The sequence below is a fragment of the Rhinolophus ferrumequinum genome, chromosome 16 (genome assembly GCF_004115265.2).
Source record: "Rhinolophus ferrumequinum isolate MPI-CBG mRhiFer1 chromosome 16, mRhiFer1_v1.p, whole genome shotgun sequence".
NCBI lineage: Eukaryota > Metazoa > Chordata > Mammalia > Chiroptera > Rhinolophidae > Rhinolophus > Rhinolophus ferrumequinum.
The window spans coordinates 48522137-48529064 of NC_046299.1; the positions used below are offsets into that span (position 1 = coordinate 48522137).

The following is a 6928-nucleotide window of genomic DNA, read 5'->3' on the forward strand; positions in this document are numbered from 1 at the left end:
GCAGGAGAGCTTCTAACAAGAAGCTCCGGCCTTGGCAGAGCAGGTCGGGAAGGCTGCCCTGAGAACATTCGTCTGAGTGGGACGGGACTGACAAGGGATGAGGAGGAGTCAGCTAGGCGGAGATGAGAAAATATAGTCGTTTTCTATGCTGCGTGTAGAAAACAGTGACAAATTTACACAACTTAAAAAAAAAACCAACTTAGTGACTTAAAACAATACATTTGTTATGTCACAATCTCTGTGGGTCGAGTCCAGGCTCGGCTTAGCTGGGTGCTCTGCATGGCTGCAGTCAAGGTACGAGGCAGGGCTGCACTGTCACTTGGAAGCCTGACTGGGGAGCTGGGGGAGGATCCATTTCCAAGCTCTCAGGTTCTTGGCAGAATTCATTTCCTTGTGACTTGCAGAACTCATGAAAGCTTGCTTTTCAAAGCCAGGAGGAGGAAGGGAAGGAGAGAGGGAGGGGAGGGAGGGAGGGAGGAAAACAGGGAGGGGGGGGGGGCTGACTCCAGTGAGTCTGTTGGCAAGATGGGGTTTTACATAACATAATCACAGGAGTGGCATCCCATCACCTTTGCCATATTCTATTGTACAGACGCAAGTCCCAGGTCCCACCCACACTCAAAGGTGTGAATACAAGGAGGTGAGGATCACGGGGTCACCTGAATGTCTGGTCACCACAGAAAACAACCAGGCAAAGGTCCCAGCATGTGCAAAGGCCCTGTGACGGCAGGGAACACGGTCCATTTGAGGAAAAGGAGCACAGCAGGTGAGAGGAAGAAAGGTGGAAGATGAATCCAGACCAGGGAGGGTCTTACTCAAGATTCCAAGAGTAATGGGAAGCCATGGAAGAGAGTGGTGATACAATCCAGCAGCCATTGCTACCCCAGGGATTCTGAGCATAATTTAGTGTGGATGGACGAATAACCCCATCCATATCCAGCCAAAGAACTATACGTAAGGAGTTGTCACCAAGGCAGGTGAATCCCACGGCTAGGGGGAAGTTTCATGAGGTCTCCCCTTGTTCACCCCTTAATCTAGAGCCAGGGCCATACCAAGAGCTGAGTTGATATTTCTGAATGAATTAGTTGATGGAGAGATGGAAGCCAAGTAAGTTATCCAGAGCCTACATGGAGAGTCAGATCTCCAGGAATCGAGTTAGAATCTTCCACCCTGAACCCAACAGGGCCCATCCAGTCGTCATAAAAGGATTCCTGTTGAAAACCCTCAGCTCCACCCATGAGGGCAGGGCATAAGCTCCCCGGGGCAGAATGCCTCCTGCCTCAACTTGGTGAGCAACCACCCTTGGCTCCCAGGTGCTGTATACCATGTGCTTTGCCTCTGGGCTGTGGCTGGCACGGTATACCATTCACTGTTTGGATGACAGTGCATTTTCATTTCAAAAGTGCTCTTCTGGTTAGAGTTCCCGCTGTCAAAACTAGCACATACCACCTGATACAGTGTGGCATTAAGTGTACTGCCCATTTTCACCTGGCAGGCCAAGGGTAATATAGGGAGGGGTGTACCCACAAGGAATTGCCAAGTGAATATTGGGATGGAGAGAGAGAAAGACAGGAACTAAGGTGTTGAAGTAAACAGGCAGATGATACAATGGCTGCAATGGAGAACTTTATTATGCCTGAGGAACTTTGAAGAAACCGTCCCGCATTTTCTGAAATCTACAACTACAGACACTTGTTGGCATCAGCTGACGAAACTTCCAAAGGAGGAAATATTGAGGCTGAAGCACAATCCCCTCTGCCATATATGCTGTTTGCCTGCCTGTCCCTCTTCTCCCTGCCGCGTGGCCCCTGGCACCTTCTTGGATTGGATTGGTGCCTAACCACCATTCCCGTCGGCCAGACCTGGGCCAGGCCTGACATTCAGTGCTCAGAAGAGCACTCCGTGAATGAGAGGTTCCTCCTCTTATTTCTCAGACGACAGGACAAGTTCATAGCTCATGGTCACACAGCAGGCAGGTGGGAGAGCCAACATTTGAACCGAGACAAGTCTGATGCCAAAGTCTGTGCACAGTGGGTTGTTCCCAACCACAGTGAGAGACCAGAGAAATTCTAGAGACACAGCAGGTGCCCTTGGGGAAGCCAGCTTCTCTGAGGCGAATTCCTCATCTGTAAATGGCATAATAATACCTACCCTTTTATGGCAGTTGGGAGTATTAGAGATAAGATCTCTAGAAGACCCAGTACAGCACCTGACTCAGCCTAGAAGCCTATTAAAATTATCTATAATTATCACTGCCTTTTGAACATATTCTGCTTCTTATGTTTCTTATGTTTCAGGAGCTCAGGAAATGGATGTTGCTCATCCCCCAATGAGTTCAGCAGATGTGGCGATAAAGAGTGGGCGCCCACGGGGGAACCTTGCCCTCTTTTCATGCAGGAGGCTGGCAGGTGCAGGGGAAGTGGATAGGATGGCCGGCCAGAAGCTCGAGCACTGGACCCAGCTCCATGGGTCCTGGCTGTACGACCTCAGAGAAGCCGTAACCTTTTTTGGCCTGTTTCTTTATCTGTAAAATATAGATAAGAATAATAAGCAGCTTGCCTCCATCACAGGACAATGGCTCGGCTTAAGTGAGATAATGGTCTGAAAGTGCTTTGTAAGGTGGAAAAGAGCTATCCAAAGGTAAGGGGCGATTATCCTTATGATGACTCAGGTCTAGTGTGGGTGGCCCCATTTTAGAGGGCTGGCCCAGTGGTTCAGGCGGTTGGAGCTCTGTGCTCCTAACGCTGCCGGTTGGATTCCCACATGGGCCAGTGGGCTCTCAAGCACTGGGTTGCCGGTTCGATTCCCGCAAGGGATGGTGGGCTGCGCCCCCTGCAACTAACAACGGCAACTGGACCTGGAGCTGAGCTGCGCCCTCCACAACTAAGACTGAAAGGACAACAACTTGACTTGGAAAAAAGTCCTGGAAGTACACACTGTTTCCCAATAAAGTCCTGTTTCCCTTCCCCAATAAAATCTTAAAAAAAAAACAAGACAAACTAACTAAAAAAGAATAAACTTTATAAAAAGAAAATGAGTTGTTGGCAGACGAGGTCCTGGTTGTGGTGACACAGAGCCTCAGCTACCCCTTTAACTTCCAAGGTGCCAGAATTATCACTGACAAAGAGGAAGGTGCTGATGGCTGGATTACGATCAACTATCTGCTGGGAAAATTCACTAAGAAATTGAGGTGGCTCAACCTGATGCCAAATGAAACTGAGAGTCAGGAAACTTATGGAGCTTTAGACCTTGAGAGAGACTCTCTGCGGACCACTTTTGTGCCCCCAAATCAGACTATTGCGTCTACATGGAATGCTCCATACTTTTGCCTGTATGGCAAGGACTACAGTGTATACACACACAGCTTCTTGTATTATGGGAAGGATCAAGCACTATTGCAGAAACCAGCCAAGGACATTCTGGGTACAAACAGAACCCTCAGGCACCTGCATTTTAACCATGGATACAACAGGGTAATGCCTGTAAGTGGCCTTCAAGACAGCCCCTGCTACCAGGGCATTTGAGACAATTCTTCCATTCTATCAGCTGCAAATCTAGGGTATTGAGAGCTTTCAATGATGGCAGCAAAGCATCTTTAAATTCTTCAACTCTGGAGCTGGCCCGGTGGCTCAGGCGGTTAGAGCTCCATGCTCCTACCTCCGAAGGCTGCCGGTTCAATTCCCACATGGGCCAGTGGGCTCTCAACCACAACGTTGCCAGTTCAACTCCTCGAGTCCCGCAAGGGATGGTGGGCTCCACCCCCTGCAACTAAAATTGAACACGGCACCTTGAGCTGAGCTGCCACTGAGCTCCCGGATGGCTCACTTGGTTGGAGCACATCCTCTTAACCACAAGTTTGCCAGTTTGACTCCCGCAAGGGATGGTGGGCTGCGCTCCCTGCAACTAGCAACGGCAACTGGACCTGGAGCTGAGCTGCGCCCTCCACAACTAAGACTGAAAGGACAACAACTTGACTTGGGGAAAAAAAAAAAATTCTTCAATATCAGTTACTGCCCTTATTTCTACTGTTCTGCAATAGGATTTTCTTGCCACCACTCCAAGGGCATTTGGGGGCATTTTCAGCTTATTACTATGTGATGAAGTTTTAAAAACTTACATCAGAGGAACCCCCCTCTGAGGAAAAGGTGATTGACATGGTAGAAAAGCCTGTCCTGGGCCTGGGGAAGAGCTAAAGATACATTTTGGTGAAGTAAAGAAGAACCTGAGTGAAAACTACTTTTCCGGAACCCACATTATCTCTACCCTTTAGAGGGGCTATCATTTCACACTTCCTGGAATATTCCTGGAAGAATATTCATTTCATGGGCAAGATCCAGAGCGGAGACGTGGGATGGACTTTGGGCTACACGCAGAACCTGAGCATCGTGATCCCAGCTGAGCAGCCATTGTCCACACCTCTCTTCCATTCCACCTATATCTTCCTCATGGCCCTCTTCTCCCTGATCCCTGGTCACAGATGCCATCATAGGCTTGTTTATCTTTCACAAACCTTCATATTTCTGGAACGACAGGGTACAGCAAGAGCAGCTGAAATCTGCTGGCTGGAGTGAGGACAAAAACTTGCTCAGGGAGCCTTTTTCTCCACAGTGTCATCCTTCCTTGCTCACCAAGACCAGTCTTGACCAGTATGAAGATTCCCTGGCTTTGCCGACGGCTTTCCTTGGGAGGTATTTACCACCTTTGGCCTCCAGGACTTCCAGGCAGTTGTTGTCTCTTTTGTGAATCTTTCCCAACTTCCCCTTTCTCTTTTGTACTCTGTGCTCCTGTAGGTCTTAAAAACTTACCACCTTTCATGATCTTTGCTTTATACAAAAACAATGTTGCCTTTGTCCAGAAGAACAGAGTCCTGAGTCCTGTGCTAAGAAGTTGCGCTGGCTAAGAGAAGAATCTCAACTGTACTCTTACAGACCTTTTCTCTCCCGTTTCCCATTTATTAAGAAAGCCATACAGTGCCTTTGGAAAGGGCAGACACACATCCCATTCCCAGCCTGCCCTCTGCATCGGAGAATTTTCTGTACTAGGCAAATATGTGCTAGGGCCAAAGAGTCTTGCAAGGGAGTTTATGTGCTTGTGCAGTTAATACAATACTTAATCCGATCCAACACAGAGATTTGGATGAGTCACATATTCTTGGGTGATGCCAAAATGCGACAGAGTGGAACACCCAGACCAGAGATTTTTTTAAAAAGCTGATGTACATACAGGCATTCAGATATCAGATATTCAGATTTACACGGTAGGTATATACATATCAGGAAAGAAAACAGTTACAACGCAGGGTTGGGAAAATGCATCCTCCACTGCATTTGGTGGGGTTTTGTTTTTATTGTAGTAAAATACATGCAACATAAAATTCACCATTTTAACATGTATAATTCAGTGGCATTTAGGACATTCACAGTGTTGTGCAGCCATCACTACTATCGAATGCTAGAATATTTTCATCACCAAGGAATTGGCTGGAGACAAGTCCATTCCTGGGTAGGTTCAAACCACAAACCTTTCCGTTAACAGCCAAATATGCTAACCAATTGCACCACAATGATGCTACTGAGTTTTAAAGCCATGCCATCCATATCTTACTGCTCCAGGCTTTACTTTAGTGAGAGAGCTACATTAGTGTAAAGTGGCATGCCTTTTCACTGTCATGGTATTTACACACCAAAATGTGCCGGGAATCAGATCTGCAAGTGTTGCCACCTGTCACACAGATACGGGCTCTATTTACTTATTCCATGGAATATTTTGCAGCTGTGGACCTTGTCACAGAAATATGAAGAGACTCTGTACCTTCTTCCTCTAAGGATTGCTGGAAGTTACCTGTTGAGCAGGATGGAGTTGCAATGTGTTAGTCTGACCTTGCCCGAGGCTCTCCATCTCTGGATCTGGGGACTGACTGTTGGGCTGATGTGGGGCAAGGGGAGAGGGGAAGCAGAAAAAGCTCTCCCACAAACTAGACGCCAAATATCCCGATATCTCTTGAATAAGTCATTTTTTACAACATCCAGGTGAATATAAGCTTAATAAAGCTGTGGACAGGAACATTTTCTTTTCTGATACAATTGAACTTGTTGGACCTTGATTAGGAGCGAGAAGTCAAATAAGAACAGGTTTAAACTCTTTCTAGTGTAATTGGTTATATTGTTAGAGCTAGTATTTACGGAGCATTTGTTGTGTACTATGCTTTGTGCCCAAGTGCATTACATTTATTTTCTTATTTAATCCTCACAACAACCTGAAGGCAGATACTACCATTCCACTTCATAGAAACAGAAACTGAGGCTCAGAGAGGATAAGTCACTTGCTCAAATGGCTGAGCTAAAGCTTGGCATGTACTTAACCATTATTTTCTCTCCCAAATATACTACTAGACTGTCTCCTTACAACTTCTAAGCACACACTTAACTCTGCACGAATACAGGGCTTATGGGCATGGTGTAAAGGGAAGTAGACAGCTGACCTGTTTCCTGATGGACTTGTGATTAAATATTGCTTTAAATCCACAAAGGCTGTCATGGCAACACCAATACTCTGTTCCTGTATTTTTGCATGGTAACATACCTGGTGTACAATGTTAAGCAATGATTCCCAAACTCCTGACTTCTTATTTATACTATTTGCTCACTGCACAGCAGTTCAGCATCGAATAAATAGTAGTTGATAATGATGAAGACAAAAGGTCATATGAATAGAAAAAAAAGTTTGCAAAAATGTAAAACGACGCCACTGTCCTCACTAATTTTTTTTTTGGAAAATATAAATTTAAAAATAAAAGCATGTTGACATGTAATACAGTAAATTATCAATAGATACAATCCACACAAACAAAAGCTCTTTGTGATGCTCAACAATTTTTAAGAATGTACACTTTGAGACCAAAAGTTTGAGAACCCGTAGAGAAAAAAAA

General features: G+C 46.0%; 1 protein-coding gene across 1 annotated transcript in view; it reads right to left on the bottom strand.

Moving 5' to 3' along the window:
- The window catches only part of LRRC20 (leucine rich repeat containing 20), an 88703-nt gene that overhangs the window by 80141 nt on the left and 1634 nt on the right, over window positions 1-6928 (bottom strand). The gene's annotated exons all lie outside the window — the stretch shown is intronic.